Below are 22,159 nucleotides of genomic sequence, written 5' to 3'. Positions count from 1 at the left end.
GTCTAGTTTGCAGTGCTTCTAATTTGTTGAAGTGCCTTCTGCTTAGTTACCACATCATAGGTGTGAATATGTCAAGCCGTCCATTTTTTCGTACATATTCCATCCTCGTATCATGACTTTGCCTTTCATCAGAGTAGTGTTCGTCAGTATCATGCATGAATGAGTTCTGAAGAGCGAATTATATTCATTTTTCTTGTCGGTTTGACCTCACAATGCAAAATCAATAAAGCTGAAGGAAATTAGCAAGGCATTGGATGATGGTGGTCCTTTCGAGCAACTAAAACAGAGGTTCTCTACAGATTCTACTCCGCCATCCTCCCAACAAGATTCGCAAGAAAACGCAAGGCTAGACAGTCAACGTAGCTGTGTAGATGATGAGCACATCTCCCCTACTCCACCATCACAGGTGCTTGCTCTAACTTGGCACTATTATATGTGGTTGCATGTTGCGTATGATGTCTAGCTTGTATTGCTTCTAACTTTATTGAATTGCATCTTCTTACTTTACACATAATGCCTGTGAATATGACACGTGTTCCTGTTTCTAGAACATGCGTGTACATGATGAGCACATCTCCTGTGACGCCCCCGATTCAATCATACACTAATCATGCACGCAAACGTGTACGATCAAGATCAGGGACTCACGGGAAGATATCACAACACAACTCTAAAAACATAAATAAGTCATACAAGCATCATAATACAAGCCAGGGGCCTCGAGGGCTCGAATACAAGTGCTCGATCATAGACGAGTCAGCGGAAGCAACAATATCTGAGTACAGACATAAGTTAAACAAGTTTGCCTTAAGAAGGCTAGCACAAATTGGGATACAGATCGAAAGAGGCGCATGCCTCTTGCCTGGGATCCTCCTAAACTACTCCTGGAAGCCGAACTCCACGTAGAATCATCCTCGGGATCTCTAGCTCCTGGACTCCAGCATCTGGTTGCGACAACCAGGTATAGAAAGGGGAAAAGAGGGAGAAAAGCAACCGTGAGTACTCATCCAAAGTACTCGCAAGCAAGGAGCTACACTACATATGCATGTGTATATGTGTAAAGGGCCATATCGGTGGACTGAACTCCAGAATGCCAGAATAAGAGGGGGATAGCTAATCCTGTCGAAGACTACGCTTCTGGCCACCTCCATCTTGCAACATGTAGAAGAGAGTAGATGGTAAGTTCACCAAGTAGCATCGCATAGCATAATCCTACCCGGCGATCCCCTCCTCGGCGCCCTGTTAGAGAGCGATCACCGGGTTGTATCTGGCACTTGGAAGGGTGTGTTTTATTAAGTATCCGGTTCTAGTTGTCATAAGGTCAAGGTACAACTCCGGGTCGTCCTTTTACCGAGGGACACTGCTATTCGAATAGATAAACTTCCCTGTAGGGGTGCACCACATAACCGAACACGCTCGATCCCATTTGGCCGGACACACTTTCCTGGGTCATGCCCGGCCTCGGAAGATCAACACGTCGCAACCCTACCTAGGCACAACAGAGAGGTCAGCACGCCGGTCTAAATCCTATGGTGCAGGGGTCTGGGCCCATCGCCCATTGCACACCTGCACGTTGCGAGGGCGGCCGGAAGCAAAACCCCCTTAATACAAGAGCAGGCTTACGTTCCAATCCGGCGCGCGCCGCTCAGTCGCTGACGTCACGAAGGCTTCGACCGATACCACGACGTCGAGTGCCCATAACTTTCCCACGTAGTTGGTTAGTGCGTATAGACCAAATGGCCAGACTCAGATCAAATACAAAGATCTCGTTAAGCGTGTTAATTCAAAGTATCCGCGAACGCCGACCAGGGCTAGGCCCACCTGTCTCCTAGGTGGTCTCAACCTGCCCTGTCACTCCGCCACAAAGTAACAGTCGGGGGCCGTCGGGAACCCAGGCCCACCTCTACCGGGATGGAGCCACCTGCCCCTTCAGCCCCCATCTCCGAACAGTATCATAAGTAATGTAACAGTATAAAGTATATAGCATATGCCCGTGATCACCTCCCGAGTGATCACGGCCCAGTAGTATAGCATGGCAGACGGACAAGAGTGTAGGGCCATTGATGGAACACCAGCATCCTATACTAAGCATTTATGATTGCAGGTAAAGGTAACAACAGTAGTAGCAAGGACAGGCTATGCATCAGGATAGGATAAACGGTAAGCAGTAACAGGCTATACTACTCTAATGCAAGCAGTAGAGAGAAGAATAGGTGATATCTGGTGATCAAGGGGGGGGGCTTGCCTGGAAGCTCAGCTGAGAAGGAGGGGTCGTCTACACCGTAGTCGTACTGGGTAGCAGCGACGTCGGTCTCGGTGTCTAGCGAGAGAAGAGGGGGAAGAAACAATAAATATAAAGCAAACATATGCATGACATGACAACGAGCGGTGTTAGGTGTGGCCTAACGCTGTAGTAGGTGTTACCGGCGAAGGGGGGAAGCATCCGGGAAAGTATCCCCGGTGTTTCGCGTTTTCGGACAGATGAACCGAAGGGGGAAAGTTGCGTGTTCGCTATGCTAGGGATGTGTGGCGAACGAACGGGCTGCGTAATCGGATCCGTCTCGGTTTTCTGAGCAACTTTAATGTACAAAGTATTTTCATCTGACTTACTATTTATTTTATATGATTTTTTTAAAGTTTTAATGATTTTCTAGAATTACTTTAATTCGAAAATAAACTAAAAATACTATTTATACACAGTGGTAGCCAGCCCCTATGTATGACAGGTGGGGTCAGGGTCAAGGTCAACAGTCCAATTAGTAGTTGACTGGTCAAACTGGCTGGTGGGACCCAGCTGTCATAGAGACAGTGTAAATTAATAATTTAATTAATTTTAACAGATTAGGTGGGGGGGGGCACATGTCATTGACTTAGATATTTTTAAACAGGCTTTTAAATGAAATGGGTCCACATGTCATTGTCTAAGACTAACTTAACAGGTTTAATTAGTTTAGTTAATTGATTAGGTTAATTAAGCACAATTAATTAAGTTAATTAATTCTTTAATTAATTAATATTTTTTATATGTATATAAATTCTTTTTTTGTTCTAAGAGGCGTGGGCCCCGTTTGTCATTTACACATGGGTTGTGGATTAGAGTCCAGCTTAGCGGTTAATCCCGCGGGGTCCACCTATCGGTGGCCCACGTGTCGGTTCGAATGGCCGGCCACGCCGGTGAGGCAAAACACGGCGACGCCACGCGGGACCTCGCCGGAATTGCCCCTCCAGCCATGAACGACACGAGGTTGGGCGCATCCGACAGCGTGGGAGGTGGCGCATGGGATGGTGGTCGTGACAGTCGCAAGAGAGGTCGGGAACGTTGTCGGCGCTGACGGCAGGCGGCGGCCGGAGTTCGGCCTTGCGGCAAACGACACTAGGGACGGCCAAAACGAGCAAGGGGAGGGGGAAACGGACAACAACTCACAGTGGAGCTATAGGGATGGCAGCAGGCTCGTGGTGGTGCTTGAGGCAGTGAGGTCAGGGCGGAGTTGGCGATGGTGACGCGAACCCCAACGAGGTCGGGGAGGCGGCAACAGCGAGCTTCAGGACGGAGCTCCAGGCGGCGGCTTGGTGCTCCTCGGGGAGCGAGGAGGCACAGGAGGATGAACTTGGCGCCGGGGACGACGTGGATGCAGTCGGATCTGTCCGGGAATGGGAAGGGGCGGCGGAGGCCGGCCGGACTTGCTCGTTGGTGCGGCGGAGGTCGGGGCCGGAGGATGTGGAGGCGCGAATCCGGCCAAGTCTTGGGCGGGGACGATGGCGCAGGGACGGGGGGGGGGGGGAGTAGTTGTGGGCGGAGGCGGCGGTTCCTCGGGGTAGGTCTCCCGTGCGGGGAGCGTGGCGGCGCTGGAGAAACGAGAGGGAGTGGGGAGGGGATCGTGCGGGGGTGGGAGGGCGAGTGGTGGGGGTAGTGGGCTAGGGTTACCATGGGCGGGGGGTATAGGCAGGGGTGGCCTGGTCAGCCCGGTCGGCTGAGGCCAACTGGGCCACTTGGCCCAGGGAAGAGAGGGGGGGGGGCTTTTCTTCTATCTCTTATTTTTGTTTTGTTTAAGTTCCTCTTTTATTTTAGTTTTATAAACTACAAAAGTAGTCTCTAATTTAGCGCCAATAAATAGGCTACTGCCACCTAAGTTTGGGCAACTAAGGAAAATAGTTTAATATTTTATTAATTTTAAAAGGCATTTCATTATTGATTTTAGCTACTGTTTAAAATACCTTAGTGCATTTAATTATTTTATAAAAATGTGGCTTCTCCACAATAATTACCTATGCATTATTGGTCACAACCCGAACATTTTAGTTTTGACTTTTGAAAACTTTAATTGTTTGACTTGATTTTGAATTTGAGTTTGAATCCATTTCAAACTAACGCGAGATTAGGAACAGTAACCGCGGTGATGTGGCATCATTAACAGAGGTTTACTGTAGCTTAATTATCCGGGCGTCACATCTCCCCTACTCCACCATCACAGGTGCTTGCTCTAACTTGGCACTATTATATGTGGTTGCATGTTGCGTATGATGTCTAGCTTGTATTGCTTCTAACTTTGTTGAATTGCATCTGCTTACTTTACACATAATGCCTGTGAATATGACACGTGTTCCTATTTCTAGAACATACGTGTACATGATGAGCACATCTCCCCTACTCCACCATCACAGGTGCTTGCTCTAACTTGGATCTGTTATATGTGGTTGCGTTTTCCGTATGATGTCTAGTTTGTATTGCTTCTGATTATGTTGAATTGCATCTGCGTAGCTTACAACTTATACCTACAACGATCACTTACCCATAAGACACATTTAACTTGGGACTGTGATGTAGGTTGCATCTTGCATTGTCTTCTAGCTTGTACTGCTTCTAATTTCTTGAAATGGCACTTATGACGAGACACTTTTTACCGGATAGAGTGATATTGGTTGCATGTTCATATGGTGCCTAGCTTTCATTTCTTCTAATTTTGTTGAAATGCCCTCCGCTTACTGTTTTTTCATACATATTCCATCCTCCTATCGTACGTGTGAATATGAAATGCTGTCTTTTTTTGTATATATTCCATCCTCCTATCCTGCGCTTGCCTTACGTCAAAGTAGTGTTCATCTGTATCATGCATCAACCAGTTATGCAGAGCTAATTTTATTCATCTTCTTGTGGTTTTGACTTCATAAGTTAATATCAGAAAATAGGAAGGAAAAGAGTAAGTTAGGGGATGTTGGTGGTCCTCCGCACCGACGCAAACAGAGACTCTCTAGATTTGCCACTGCTACTGCTAATGAAGTTGAAGTCCCAAGTCTACATGATGAGTTCATCTTCCGTACTCCACCATCGCAGGTGCTTGCTCTAAGTTGACAGTGTGATAATTGGTTTCATGTTGCATACATTGTCTAGCCTGTATTTCTTCTATTTTGATTAAATTGCACCTGCTGAGTTCATACGTTATACATGTGCATATGACATGGCGTTCTGTGTCTAGAATACACTGCATCTATCTATCATACCATGTTCTTACATCAAAGTACTGCTGTTGTGTATTCCCGCATCAGTCACTCATGATTGGACACTTTTAACATGGTAGTTTGATAGTGGTTGCATCTTGCATTGATTTCTACGTTGTACTGCTTCTAATTCTTTGAATTGCCACTTATGACAAGACACTTTTAACTTGGCAGAGTAATATTGGTTGCATCTTTCATATGGTGTCTAGCTTGCATTACTTCTATTTTCTTGAAAATCCTTCTGCTTAGTTTACACATCGTAGCTGTGAATATGTCATGCCGTCCTATTTTTCTTACATATTCCATCCTCATACGGTTGTCTTACATCAAACTATTGCTTGTCTGTATCATGTATCAATGAGTTCTGAAGAGCGATTTTATTGTTTTGTGTTGTGGGTACGGCTTGACATGGCAAATTCAAAAAAGAGCAAGGAAAATAATATAGTAGGGAGTGGTGTTACTCGTCGGGTGAAACGGAAAAGGATCCGCCGTCCAGATTCTGCTGGTACTTATAGTGTAGTAGAAGGTCCAAGTCCACCGGCTAAATCTACAAACACAGTATCACCTGCTCCACCAGCTGCAGCATCCGCTTCAACTGTACCAGCATCTCAACGAGTTACTCGTTCGTTTGCTCTGGAACTAGACAGTTCCCAAGCTGCCTTCACACCTAACACTACTTCCGAAGCACTGCTGACAAAACAGGACTTGGCAAGATCAGATGAACCTCATGAGCATCAACACCAAGACAGTACCTGACCGAGTCAAGTTGCAGTTGCATGCTCCTTTATATGTACTCTCACAGTTTGATGTACACTAACACTTTCCATATTCGTTGTTGAACTAGCACCATGACGCAAGCGGAAACAAACATCAGGGATAATGCTCGACAGATTAACGAAATCTAAAGGAGAAAGAATGGAGATCCATTTTGAGGTAGGTTTAAAAAGGCCACGTGATGCTACAGAGTCAGCCAAGTTAGTATCAGAGGCAGCCGTTGCCGTTAGGTGTCATGCACGTATCCTCCCAACGTGGATCCAGTACAGGAATGAGAAAGACAATACCCAGTTTAACACCTTCCTTGACCATTTATCCGTAAGTAATGTTATTCATCACAATTAGTAATATTGTCTTGCTCTGTCCCATACTTTCTAGCTTCCTCCTAATAAGACTCACATTCTTTTTTCAACAGATGAGGTTCAAGTTGGATCCGAAAGATGATGCAACTAAACAAGCATGCACTCATGTCTTTCAGTCTGCTCTGCGACAGTATCGGTACCACCTTAGAAAATCTCACTTTGAAGGCAAGGCTAACAATGAAATCGCCCAAACATCTCCAGTGGAATATATTTCAGATGAAGACTGGATAGCCCTCGTTAAACACTGGTCTGATCCAAAGTATCAGGTAGGCTATATGTATTTGATCAGACCACATATTGAACTTGTATTTATGTATGTGCCTTAAAAGTGTATCTTCTTCTAGGCTAACTGTTTGAAGAACAAGACCAACCGTTCTAAAGTGAAATTCCAACAGACAACAGGATCTCGTAGCTATATTGCACACTGTGAGGCTCTTGTAAATAGCTGCTACTTCCTTCTTTTTTCTGTGCCATATTATCGTATCTATATTGACTTGTTCCAAATACAGAGGAAAGCCTGTGCGGACCAAAAAGAACCTGAACCGAATGCAGTGCAAATCTTCAAAGATTGCCACACCAGCAAGATGAAGGGCATGAGCACACCAGTTCAAGCCGCTGTTGTAAGTCCTTACTCCTCCTACCTTTGAACTGATTGGTACTGCGATGTGTTCATTTAACTACTTGGTTTGCAGCCAATGTCAGTTACTCTGTTCACTTTTATACGCAGTTGTCTTAACGTATCATTTCACCTTACATGGTTTAAAAGAGATGAAGGATATTCTTTTGGTCTTGATCTGTATTCTAGTTGTTATGTTCACGTGCGCACACAATGATAAAATAGCCTGTTTGTTTTATATCTGTTTGCCCATGATATGAATGATGTCATAGTATGTTCATCCTACTTTAAACCATGTCTCTTTATCCTTAGATGTCAACGAATGTGAGGAAATAGACAATACAGTAGGCATGCTACATGGACATATGTTCCGAAAGTGATTTTATTATGTAGTTGGCACTACAATATATACGTGCTAATGTATTACAGTAGTTCACCAAAATAAGTTATGTATAAACGTGTAACCTACTTTGTTTGTTTTTGTCTCATTAGTAACTTATCTAGTACACTAATCTACAAGTTCAAACTTTCAGGAAGCTATGGAACAAATGATTGAACAGCCACAACCACCTGAAGGCGACGAGGCTACCACAGGCACAATGTCACCTCTTGCTGCAGTGCGTCAGTATCTCTCCACTAACAGTGCAAAAAACACCTTCTTGCGTAATTCTGGGTTGGTTGTCAAGGCAACCTCGTCCAAATCGCCTACTAAACAAAATCTTCCTGCTAGACAGAGTGATATATCTGTGCTCCAGACACAAGTCCAATCCCTAATGGACGTCGTTTTGGAAACAAGAATAGTGGTTGACAAATGTCGTCAAGATATGAATGGTTTTGAAACCAGACTATCAGACATTCGCTTCGTTGTTCAAGAGCAATGGCGGAAAAAGGTGAAGATCGTGCTGCTTCATCAGATTCTACAGCCTGAAACATTAGCACTCAGGTCAAATGATCTGTGCTTCTATACATCTGATGGTGCTTTTATCTGCAAGGACTGTAAACTTTATGCCAACATGCCTTTTGTTGTATGGTTGGAATTTATTTTGTTGTGATACAGCATTTATGATGCTGCCAAAGGCTGCAATAATTACGACGCTATTTTTTTTGAGGGGTCAAAGACAGTAGGAAAGGATCCTACTGACACATATATTTCATTACTTACCTCAAGGTGTTAACTTTACATGGTTACAATATGGTTGGTCAGTATATTAGTAGAGGTGTGTAGGCACCTTAGAGGTGGGGGGGGTGTGGTGTTGGGTTACAAATAAGTTACAAGTTGGTTACAAGGAAAGCAGAGATAAGCTCAACTAAGGGGGGCTTCACCCTATGGCGTAGTAGGTCAAGATCTATTCGTAATCTAGACCTCCAAGAACTAAAGGTGGGGGGAATTCTTTGGAAGATGATCCCTTTGCGTTCTTTCCAAATGCTCCAAGCAGATAGCATGAAAATCTCCATGAATAACGACGAACGCCAACGAAGTTTTCCCCCCTGGAGAAGTTGCAATCTGTTTCCACTGTCGGGCCAGGAGATACCAAGCGTAGTCCAGCATCGTTGGCTAAAAGGGCAATTGAAGAAAAGGTGTTCCACGGTTTCCTCCTCATTGCTGTCACAAAGTGCACATTGTATGCTATTTCCGACGTTGTAATGTGTTCTTTTCAGCATGTTTCTTGTGTTGACTCTGTCTGCTAGGAGCAGCCATGCAAACACTTTGATTTTGGTCGTGCATTTGGAATCCCAAATCCAGGAGAAGGCCGGATCGGCCAAGACGTTTCTGAAGAAGAATTTATAGTATCTGGCCGAAGTATATTTGGCTCCCCAGGAATAGGTCCAATGGTCAAGTGCGTTGTTGTCAGGGCTTGTGTCTGCAGTTTGTTCTTGGAATTGTTGCAACTCTTGTCGTGCCTGTGGTGTCAGAGGCAGATGGAAGCCAGTGTGGAGGTTGGTGATCGCCAAGAACTCTGCAACAAGGCATCCTCCAGTTTGGTGAATGAAAAAGCCCGTGGGAAAGCTTCCTCATTCAGCTGCGCAGTCCAGAGATCTTTCCAAAACAACACGGTGTCACCCTTACCAATTTGAACCGTAGTGATTCCACGGTAGAGATCGCTCAGGTTCATGACATCTTTCCACCAGAAAGACCCGCAAGCATCTGTGGCATGGGGTACCTTGTTGTTGTAGTACGTGTTCCAAATCAGATGTACCCAGGGAATGTCGTGCTTGTTGTAAAAGCTGTGTAGGAACTTGAGGAGGAGAGCTGTGTTCTGGGTTTTGATATCGAGAATCCCTAGGCCTCCGTTCTTTTATGGGCGGCAAACAAGATTCCATGCAGCGAGGGAGTTGGCTTTTTCCCCTTGGTCCATTTTCTTGCGCCACAGGCAGCGTCTTCTGATTTTGTCAAGGTGTTCAATCAACTTGGGAGGGAACTTAAGCATGCACATCGGGTATATCATCATGGATGTAATGAGCGAGTTGAGGAGCGTCAGTTTAGAACCATGATCCAGCATGCATAGGGAGGAGGATAATCTGCGTTCAGTTCGCTCCACCAGTGGCATCAGATCCGTCACGCTTGGTTTGGTGGTACCCATTGGCAATCCAAGGTACGTGAATGGCATTTTACCTACAGTGCATTCCCACAGATGAGCAAGTTGGTTGACCATGTCGTCATCTACATTGATTGGTATGAGCAAAGATTTTTGGAAGTTGAGTTTGAGGCCAATGGAATCAGCATAGTCCAGTAACAGTTGCTTCATGAATTTGACTTGCTCTTGACATGCAGGCATCAGCAGGATGGTATCATCAGCGTATTGGATCACAAGTAATCAGATTGTTGGTTGGATGGGATTGGAAGTCGGATCCTGTGCTGTCTATAAGCATCATTGATTGCAGCTTGTAGGAGGTCAGCAGCCAGGACAAAGATTAGGGGAGAAAGTGGGTCTCCCTGCCAAACTCCGCATCTGCAGTGAAACTGTCGGCCCGGGACACCATTTAAAAGGACCGAGGAGGTGCCAGACTCAAATATGCTCTTGATCCAGCTCAGCCATTTATCATCAAATCCCATTTGTTTCATGATAGCAAGCATGGCAGAGTGGTCAATGGTGTCAAGCGCCTTTGCGAAATCGAGCTTGAGCAGAATGGTGGGTGCACCTGATTGCTTGCATTGATATATATACTCAAAGGCCCATGCGAGACAGTCTTGTATGGTACGGGTGCGGAGAAAGCCGTATTGGTTTTTGTGTACAATTTTGAGCACGATTACCTGCAGCCTATTGGCCAATATCTTTGTTATGATTTTCAGGCAGCAGTTGAGGAGCGTTATCGGTCTAAAGTCATTGGGTGTCTCAGGGGAGCTAATCTTAGGGATGAGGGTGATGTATCCTGAGTTAATGCTGGTGAGGTTTAAATTGCCACTATAAAATTCCTCACAAAGTTTGTAGAAGTCCTGTTTGATGATATGCCAGCAAGATTTCAAGAAATGCCCATTGAATCCGTCGGGGCTAGGTGCTCGGTCATTGGGCATGGTTCTCACAACCTCATCGATCTCTTTGTGTGTAAAGGGGATGGATAAGGCATGGAGCCCTTCAATTCGCTTGATGATGTTGGGTAGGTTAAATTTCATTTCATGTGGCGACGATTCACCCAATCTGCTTGTAGGTGATGAACATGAGTGCTTCCTTGGACGTGTGGTCAATGACAGTTTGCCCATCGGGTGTTTTCAATGTGGCTATGGAGTTTTGTCTGTACCTTTCAGTGGCAAGCGCATGAAATAACTTAGTATTTTCAGATCCAAACTTGATATATCTGATGGTGCACCTCTTCTTCCAGTATTGGTTCTGAAATTGTAGCAGTTTGAGTAGGTGTGCTTTAAGAATGCGTCGGAAATTGGTCTCCGGGCGGGATAGGGGTCGTTGATCTTCCAACCCATCGAGCAGAAGGAGGGTCTGGTTGCAGTTCTGGATGAGTATAGACAGTTTGGAAATGTGTTTGCTCCAGACTTTGAGGTCATATCTAAGGTTCTTCAATTTTTTGCAAATGGCAGCAGCAGCGTTGGTGGCATAGCACTGTTTGTTCCAGGAGGTAGCCACAACTTGGAGGAAGTTGGAGTGGTTAGTCCAGTAGTTTTCAAATCGAAAGATCTTTCTTTTGGGTATGCTTGTTTCAATGTGAACCACACAGGGTGTGTGATCAGAGATTGGTTTCCCCAAAGTAGTAACCATGGTGTTTGGGAAGGATTGAGTCCAGTGGCAAGATGAGAAGAACCAATCAAGTTGTTCGAGGAGCGGATCATCCTGCATATTGCTCTAGGTGTAAGAACGACCTTTGAGAGGTATTTCAATTAGTTCTTGCGCCCGAATAATGTCATTAAACATTAAGATGTCATTTGGATCACCTCCAGCCTTATTTCTATTGTCAGAAGATCGTATAAAGTTGTAATCCCCTACGAGCAGCCAATCTTCAGAGTCTGGTATATCCAGATCATATAGCCAGTTAGTGAAAAGAAGGCGATCATTGCCTTGGCAAGGCCCATATATGTTATATAATGACCAAACATTGCCAGAAACTTTGGAGGTAAGTGAAACCCCAAGAGCGTGAATTTCAGAATAACAGATAGATCCATCAAATGCAGAGCCATTCCAGATGGTAATAATTCCCCCAGAAGCTCCCCGTGAGGGAACAAAAGCAAATTGATCGAAACGTTTGGGGCAGAAGGTTTTAAGGAAAGCCAAATCAAAGTGCATGCGCTTAGTTTCTTGCAGGCATATTACATCACACCCACCGATATCGATAGCATTTCTAATAGCTAGGAGCTTGTCATCAGAATTTATTCCTCTAATGTTCCAGACCAGAACGTTCCACTGCTTCTTGAGGGGCATGGAGCTGGGTCTTTAAGTGGAGGACGAGGTCGAGCTCTCCTGGTCAGCCATAAGGTTATCTTCGAAGAGCTCAGTCGCCGGGATGCCGCATTTGACAGTGCCAATCATCTGGAGCATGGGGATGGGTGTTGGGGGAGGCACTGAACTCTGCGCAGTAGAGGTGGTGGTGCTCAGATTGGGGGCCTCGGGCACCTGATGCTGCTTAACCTTACTCTTGGTGGACCTTCCATCAGCCATTGACGGGGCTTTGAAGCCATCGTATTTATTGGAGCGAGTGCTGCAACGCAGAGTGGATTCATCAACCACAACGGGTTTCTTCTTCCTGTCCTTGCGCATCAGGTCAGCAGACAAAGCTGTGGAGTCAGAAGAAGTGTCATCAGAAAGTGAGTACATGGTCGACCCAGAAGCTTCAGAGTTGCTAGCATCAGTGTGGACCGGCTCGAGGATATTCAGCAGTGATGGTGGAGTGATGCTGGCAGCCACTGAATTTTTGTTAGGAGAGGGTTGAGGCACCAGGACGGGGAGAACACCGGGCAATGCAACAACAGACCCACCAGGTAGATCATTCATGTCAGCAACAGAAACCTGAACTTCATGGCTGTGAACCTCAGCAATCTGAATTTCATGACTCTGAACTTCAGAAGTATTTGTCTCAAGCTCCAGAACCGCAGTACTCTGTGTCTCCGTGTTCTGAATAGCAGCAGCTTGGGCTTCAGGGGACTCAGAGATGTCCTGAATGACAAGGTGGACTGCCTTGAAGAATGTGGAGCATTATTGGTGTTGGGGAGTTGCAGGATACAAAGCTCTTCCGTCCTGATGGAAATTTGGAGCTCGAGCTGCTCATGATGGTTCCGTATGCCATAGCCATTGCGCCAAGGTCCAAATGTTGCCAGGATGGGGCGAATGGCAGCTGTGAGGAAGGTGTTGAGCTGCAAACGGGGGGCAGGATTGGCCAGCAGAAAATTCATCACCTCATTTCCTTGTGCAGACAAACTGAGCTGAATCCCAGTGTTATGGACTTGGACAGACAGGGAAATATTTTCAACCGTATGATCTTGTACTGTTTCCATGGCATTAAGAGGGTCGAAAATCTCATGGTTCTCAAAAACAATCAGAGCCAAGTCAGTGTGATTGCTGCTGGAATCGTCAGAGACCGTGATGGAGTCATTCCAGGCTTGGGCAGGATTATCAGAGATATTGTTCTCAGGAACAATGCCATCCTGGACAGTCAGACCCTGCGCCGCCAGCCATGATTGAATGTTCATAAGGTAGGGTGGCAGTTGAGGCTGCGGGGCAGGAGGGGCCGGCCACTCACCCCATCCAGCATCAATCTGAACCTCTTCAGACTCAGAATCACCCTCATTGCTGTCGGGCTGATCCATTGAAGGTGGCGCCCCATTCTGCGCAAACCAGTTATGCACTTGCTACTGGTAGAGCTGCTCTGCAGTCATCTCAGGGCCGAACAGGGGATGTGGATCACCATTGGGGGGCGGAGGTTCTTCTCCAGCAGGAGGGACTTCTGGTAGATGTGCATTCCAATCGTTGCTGCGGAGAATAGTAACTTGCACGGTCCAACAATCACAGGCCCCTCCTAACTGATGAACAACAAAACTCTTAGGGATCAGTCTCATGTGAATCAACTGGACGTGAACCATCACATATCTGCGGTCTTGCCTTGGATTATACCACGAAATCAGTCCACCAAAACCCCCAACAGATTTGTTGATGTAAAACTCTGTCTGATAGTCATATGGAAATCCAAAGTACATCAACCAAACTTGTGGACCAAAAGTGGTGGTGCGCCTATTCAGTGCAGCATTGTGTGGTACAAAAGTGATCAGAAGGTCTTCCTCTTCAAGCTCTAAAGGAGTAGCTACAGCCGTATCTCTCGCAAAGGAGTCAACAAATCCGAAGATTCCAATGCCAAAAGGATGATCGCTTGTCTCTGTGGTGAATAACTGAGATTCGTGCAACATACCTTCAACCGCATCCCGGATGGCCTGACGACGATGCAGAGGAATAGAGTGGCTAGCCTCTGCAATGGCGAGGAAGTCATGATTCAGCGGCGGGAATGGAGAGACCACCATGCCACTGCAGACTACCCTGTTAGCAGGTCCAGGTTCGACCGCCCAGCCCGGAGGCAGGAAGGGCATGGGGTTCAGAGGGTAGTTTGCCATTGTTGCGGCTTGGAGAGCAACGATGGAGGAGGGCGGTGGAGTACAGCGATAGGCTGAGGAGGTGGTGAAGCCGAGGCGGAAGGCGGACCATGAGGGGTAGGAATGGAAACCTTTTGCCGCTTGGGAATCCACTGCCATCTTTGAGCCCTGCGGCGCGATAGGCAAGATGATGACATGTGTCCATAGTGGCCGCAACTCTCGCATCGGACGGTGGTGCGTATTTTCCTGGATTGGAGTGGTTTGTGTATGGAATTGGTAGGTACACTCGATCCGGTAGTGGTCAGGGAAAGAGCAGGTGTAATTGATTCGATTGGACTTGCTAGTTTTTGGGGGCAAGCAATTGCCTTATGGTCAGGAGCCGAGCACTGAATGCAAATGAGTCTCGCTGGGCAAGAAATCTTTGGGTGCCCCCATTGTAAGCATTTCGCACAGAGCACAGCCCAATTAGAGGCGAGTGTGGCAATCTCATCTCCCGAATAATGGGCTTGGGCCAGATCCGCCTTGTGTTTATTCTTGAGGACCGGAGGCCAACTGGAATGTGTGGGAGCATATTTGTAAGCTGAAATCAGAAAACACTACGGAGGGGAAGGATATGGTATATCAATCAAGCATTTAAAACCTCCCAAAATGAGGTAGTTGGCCATTTGTGTCTCCTCCAATTTCTCCTGGTGCAAGTAAAAATCCACCAAAGAATGGGCCGTATTAATGAGTGGCAATAATGGCTGATTAGCCATGTCGGCCGCCCCAGATTGGTCCGAATTCGAGTGGGAATTTTGAAGTTCCTGTGGGGCCAGAATCATGCTGTTCATCCGAGAATTATCCGAAATCACCAAGGAAGTAGAGGCTTCAGCATGATTCACATTGGAGAAATGCATGTGACTGATAGGAGCAATATGAAACTTGCTGAGCTCACGCTCAGAGGCCCGATCAAAAGTATCATTTTTATGAAGAAAACTCAAATTAGATTTTACCGCCAAGGGTCTCCGAGAGGAAAGATCTGTTAGTTCTTCATCAGCATGCCAATGGTGATCATTATAGAACCGAGAGAAACGCCCATTGAAAAGATGAAAATGGCAGATAAAATCAGGCCAAATTCTGTCCTTGAGAGCATAGATGAAGTGACCCACTTTATTGTTTGCAACGGAGAACCGAAATGATCGAGAGCTCAATTGAACAACCTTGAAACCAGGGCTGATTCCACCAATACAACACTGGAGAGCAATACCAACTGAATCCGTGGAAAGACAGAAGGATGCCGACGAGAACGAGACCACCAAAAAGAACTCCTTGGTGTCCCTGGAGGGGGAAAAGTGAACCGTGGAGCCAAACCTACGCCTCACCTAATCGGCCAGGGCCAAGCCCGGCGCAAAATCCCAGTGTAGTGGCCCTTCCATCATGGAGAAAGCTCATTACGACGCTATTTTTGTATAGTGTAGGTTTATCTTAGTAATGTATTCGGCCGAAAGCTTCGTATGAGCCCAACATGCCAACATTCGTCGGGCCCATTCCAATTGGGCTAAAAACGATTATGGGCCGAAATTTGCATGTAGCCCACTAAAAATATCTGGGCCTAAATCAGCATAAGATTTCATATTTTTCTGGTAGGCCTGTGCCCATAGTGGGCCTTTAAGAGGCCTAAACATAATTTGGGCCCTCAGTAACAATAGGCCATTTACAGGTGTAAATATCTCGAGCCCATAAAAAACATGGGCCTTTAAAAGACCGAAAGTGAGATTGGGCCCATTTACGATGCAGATCTTTCACAGGCCGAAATTCGGACGGGTCGTAAATGCGCTGACCTAATACACGGGCCTTTAACAGGTCGGAAGTTCGGTCGGGCTAGATTATCGTCATTTTAATATGGGCCGTTAATGGGCTTGATGTGACGTTGGGCCACATATGGCCCATGGATTTCGTCCGACGTTAACAGGCCGAAAATCACAACAGGCCGAAAGTGGCCCAAATCTATAGTGGGCCTCTAACAGGTCGAATGTCAGACATGGCCGAATATGACCCAAATCCTTCACGGTCGTTTATGGGTTGAAAGTTTCAATGGCCTGTAAATGGGCCCAAATGAAGCAGGACCTTTAACAGGCCGGAAATACACCGGGCCGTAATTCCGCCCATATACTTAGCGGACTGTTAACCGGCCAGAAGTGACCATGGGCCGCGATGATGACAAGTTTAGGACAGGCCGTTGACGGGCCGATTTGACACTAGCCGTACGGGCCTTAACTGAGAATGTTGGGCCTTCAGCTGGGCCGGCCCATTATGGTTTGCAAAATATTGTGGGCCTTCAGCTGGGCTGGCCCATTGTGGTCTGCTAAATCTTGTGGGCCTTTAGCTGGGCCGGCCCATTATGGTCTGCAAAATCTTGTGGGCCTTTAGCTGGGCCGGCCCATTATGGTCCGCTAAATCTTGTGGGCCTTTAGTTGGGCCGGCCCATTTAAACTTTATGGGCCACTTTTGGGCCCGTCCACGTGTCAACATATCATAGGCCCATCTCGACCGTTGGACGAGTGACACCTGTGCCAACGCGGAGCTGGCGCGTGGTTCCGTCGGCCAATGAGAATTTTACACGTGGAAAATCGGCATTGGTCGTGGCTATTAGCAGGTTATCGGATCCAAAACCGGACCCGATAGCTTAACGGCGTCCCGTTACGGTGGATGCCACGTGTCGGTCACCCTTGACGAAAGCACTTCTATGACACGCGATTTATCGTCATGGAAGTGGACACGTCCGTGATGATAATTTTGGTAATGTCATGGAACACTTCTACGACATCACAAGTATGACTATCTTCATTCTGTCATAAATTTGTCATGGATGTACATGCATGACAGAAAACGTGACCTACTGTGACAAACACGTATCATCACAGAAGTGTATTTTTTTGTAGTGACACCTCAGTCATATTGTCGTAGTGCTTAGGCGAAGCCCTGCGCCGGTAACTTCATCATCACCGTCGCCACACCGTCGTGCTGACGAAACTCTCCCTCGGCCTCAACTGGATCAAAAGTACGAGGGACATCATCGAGCTGAACGTGTGCTGAACACGGAGGTGCCATACGTTCGGTGCTAGGATCGGTCGGATCGTGAAGACATACGACTACATCAACCACATTGATATAACGCTTTCGCTTTCGGTCTACGAGGGTACGTGGACACACTCTCCCCGCTCGTTGCTATGCTTCTCCTAGATAGATCTTGCATGATCGTAGGCAAACTTTTTAAATACTACATTCCCCAACAGTGGTATCAGAGCCAGGTTTATGCGTAGATGTTATATGCACGAGTAGAACACGAAGAGTTGTGGGCGATAATAGTCATACTGCTTACCAGCATGTCATACTTTGATTCGGCGGTATTGTTGGATGAAGCGGCCCAGACCGACATTACATGACCGCATTCATGAGACTGGTTCTACCGACGTGCTTCGAACACAGGTGGCTAGTGGGTGTCTGTTTCTCCAACTTTAGTTGAATCGAGTGTGGCTACACCCGGTCCTTGTTGAAGGTTAAAACAGCACACTTGACGAAAAATCGTTGTGGTTTTGATGCGTAGGTAAGAACGGTTCTTGCTAATCCCGTAGCAGCCACATAAAACTTGCAACAACAAAGTAGAGGACGTCTAACTTATTTTTGCAGGGCATGTTGTGATGTGATATGGTCAAAATGTGATGAGATATAAATTGTTATATGAGATGATCATGTTTTGTTTATCAGCAACCGACAAGAGCCTTATGGTTGTCGCTTTATTGTATGAAATGCGATAGCCATGTAATTGCTTTACTTTATCACTAAGCGATAGCGATAGTCGTAGAAGCAATAGTTGGCGAGCCGCCAACGATGCTTCGATGGAGATCAAGGTGTCAACCGGTGATGATGGTGATCATGACGGTGCTTTGGAGATGGAGATCAAAGGCACAAAATGATGATGGCCATATCATATCACTTATATTGATTGCATGTGATGTTTATCCTTTATGCATCTTATTTTGCTTAGTTGGGCGGTAGCACTATAAGATGATCTCTCACTAAATTTCAAGGTATAAGTGTTCTCCCTGAGTATGCACCGTTGCTACAGTTCGTCGTGCCGAGACACCATGTGATGATCGGGTGTGATAAGCTCTATGTTCACATACAATGGGTGCAAGCCAGTTTTGCACACGCAGAATACTCGGCTTAAACTTGACGAGCCTAGCATATGCAGATATGGCCTCGGAACACTGAGACCGAAAGGTCGAGCGTGAATCATATAGTATATATGATCAACATAGTGATGTTCACGATTGAAAACTACTCCATCTCACGTGATGATCGGACATGGTTTAGTTGATTTGGATCACGTGATCACTTAGATGATTAGAGGGATGTCTATCTAAGTGGGAGTTCTTATGTAATATGATTAATTGAACTTTAATTTATCATGAACTTAGTCCTGATAGTATTTGCAAATTATGTTGTAGATCAATAGCTCGCGATGTAGTTCCCCGTTTATTTTTTGATATGTTCCTAGAGAAAAATAAGTTGAAAGATTATAGTAGCAATGATGCGGACTTGGTCCGTGATCTGAGGATTATGCTCATTGCTGCACAGAAGAATTATGTGCTTGATGCACTGCTAGGTGATAGACCTATTGCAGGAGCAGATGCAGACATTATGAACGTTTGACAAAGCTCGGTATGATGACTACTTGATAGTTCAGTGCACCATGCTTTACGGCTTAGAACCGGGACTTCAAAAACGTTTTGAACGCCACGGAGCATATAAGATGTTCCAAGAGCTGAAATTTGTATTTCAGACTCATGCCCGAGTTGAGAGGTATGAGACCTCTGACAAGTATTTTGCCTACAAGATGGAGGAGAATAGCTCAACCAGTGAGCATGTGCTCAGAATGTCTGAGTAATACAATCGCTTGAATCAAGTGGGAGTTAATCTTCCAGATAAGATAGTGATTGACAGAGTTCTCTAGTCACTATCACCAAGTTACTAAAACTTCGTGATGAACTATAATATTTAAGGGATGACGAAAACGATTACTGAGCTCTTCGCGATGCTGAAATCAGCAAAGGTAGAAATCAAGAAAAGCATCAAGTTTTGATGGTTGACAAGACCACTAGTTTCAAGTAAAAGGGCAAAGGAAAAGAAAGGGAAATTCAAGAAGAATGGCAAGCAAGTTGCCACTCCCATGAAGAAGCCCAAAGCTAGACCCAAGCCTGAAACTGAGTGCTTCTGCTGCAAAGGAAATGGTCACTGGAAGTGGAACTGCCCAAGATACTTGGCGGATAAGAAGGATGGCAAAGTGAACAAAAGTATATATGATATACATGTTATTGATGTGTACTTTACTAGTATTCATAGTAGCCCTGGGTATTTGATACTGGTTCAGTTGCTATGATTAGTAACTTGAAACAGGAGTTATAAAATGAACAGAGACTAGTTGAGGGCAAGGTGACGATGTGCGTTGGAAGTGATTCCAAGGTTGATAAGATCATCATCGCACACTCCCTTTACCTTCGGGATTAGTGTTGAACCTAAAATAAATGTTATTTGGTGTTTGCGTTGAGCATAATATGATTGGATCATGTTTATTGCAATACAATTATTCATTTAAGTCAAAGAATAATTGTTATTCTGTTTACATGAATAAAACCTTCTGTGGTCATAAACCCGAGGCGAATGGTTTATTGAATCTCGATCGTAGTGATACACATATTGATAATATTGAAGCCAAAAGATGCAAAGTTGATAATGATAGTGCAACTTATATGTGGCACTGCCGTTTAGGTCATATTGGTGTAAAGCGCATGAAGAAAACTCCATGCTGATGGACTTTTGGAATCACTTGATTATGAATCACTTGATGCTTGTGGACCATGCTTCATGGGCAAGATGACTGAAACTCCGTTTCCCGGAACAATGGAACGAGACACTGACTTATTGGAAATAATAGATACTGATGTATGTGGTCCAATGAATGTTGAGGATCATGGCGGGTATCGTTATTTCTTACCTTCACAGATGATTCAGATATGGTTATATCTACTTAATGAAGCATAAGTCTGAAACATTTGAAAAGTTCAAAGAATTTCAGAGTGAAGTGGAAAATCATCGTAACAAGAAAATAAAGTTTCTACAATCTGATCATGGAGGTGAATATTTGAGTTACGAGTTTGGCCTTCAATTAAAACAATGTGGAATAGTTTCACAAACTCATGCCACCTCGAACACCATAGCATAACTGTGTGTCCGAACGTCGTAACTGTACTTTATTAGATATGGTGCGATCTATGATGTCTTTTACCGATTAACCACTATTGTTTTTCGGGTATGCATTAGAGACAACTGGATTCACGTTAAATAGGGCACCGTCTAAAAATCCGTTGAGACGACACCATATGAACTGTGGTTTGGCAAGAAACCTAAGCTGTCGTTTCTTAAAGTTTGGGGCTATGATGCTTATGTGAAAAAGTTTCAACCTGATAAGCTCGAACCCAAATCGGAGAAATGCGTCTTCATAGGATACCCAAAGGAAACTGTTGGGTACACCTTCTATCATAGATCCGAAGGCAAGCTATTCGTTGCTAAGAATGGATCCTTTCTAGAGAAGAAGTTTCTCTCGAAAGAAGTGAGTGGGAGGAATGTAGAACTTGATGAGGTAATTGTACCTTCTCCTGAATTGGAAAGTAGCTCATCACAGAAATCAGTTCCAGTGATTCCTACACCAATTAGTGAGGAAGCTAATGATGATGATCATGAAACTTCAGATCAAGTTACTACCAAACCTCGTAGGTCAACCAGAACACGTTGCGCACCAGAGTGGTACGGTAATCTTGTCCTGGAAATCATGTTACTAGACCATGACAAACCTACGAACTATGAGGAAGCGATGATGAGCCCAGATTCCGCGAAATGGCTTGACGCCATGAAATCTGAGATGGGATCCATGTATGAGAACAAAGTATGGACTTTGGTTGACTTGCCCGATGATCGGCAAGCCATAGAGAATAAAATGCATTTTCAAGAGGAAGACAGACATTGATAGTAGTGTTACTACCTACAAAGCTCGAATTGTCGCAAAAATGTTTTCAACAAGTTCAAGGTGTTGACTACAATGATATTTTCTCACTTGTATCGATGCTTAAAAGTCTGTCCGAATCATGTTAGCAACTGCTGCATTTTATGAAATTTGGCAAATGGATGTCAAACCTGCATTCCTTAATGGATTTCTTAAAGAAGAGTTATATATGATGCAACCAGAAGGTTTTGTCGATCCTAAAGGTGCTAACAAAGTGTGCAAAGCTCCAGCGATCCATCTATGGACTGGTGCAAGCATCTCGGAGTTGGAATATACGCTTTGATGAGTTGATCAAAGCATATAGTTTTATACAGACTTGCGGTGAAGCCTGTATTGACAAAAAGTGAGTGGGAGCACTACAACCTTTCTGATAAGTATATGTGAATGATATATTGTTGATCGAAAATAATGTAGAATTTTCTGGAAAGCATAAAGGAGTATTTGAAAGGAGTTTTTCAAAAAAAGACCTCGGTGAAGCTGCTTACATATTGAGCATCAAGATCTATAGAGATAGATCAAGACGCTTGATAAGTTTTTTCAATGAGTACATACCTTGACAAGATTTTGAAGTAGTTCAAAATGGAACAATCAAAGAAGGAGTTCTTGCCTGTATTGCAAGGTGTGAAGTTGAGTAAAGACTCAAAACCCGACCACGGCAGAAAATAGAAAGAGAATGGAACGTCATTCCCTATGCCTCAGTCATCACTACAAAAAAATACACTTCCGTGATGATACGTGTTTGTCACAGTAGGTCACGTTTTCTGTCATGCATGTACATCCATGAA

Source organism: Triticum aestivum, chromosome 1D, assembly GCF_018294505.1.
Source record: "Triticum aestivum cultivar Chinese Spring chromosome 1D, IWGSC CS RefSeq v2.1, whole genome shotgun sequence".
NCBI classification, from domain to species: Eukaryota; Viridiplantae; Streptophyta; class Magnoliopsida; order Poales; family Poaceae; genus Triticum; species Triticum aestivum.
This window is presented reverse-complemented; position numbering follows the sequence as displayed.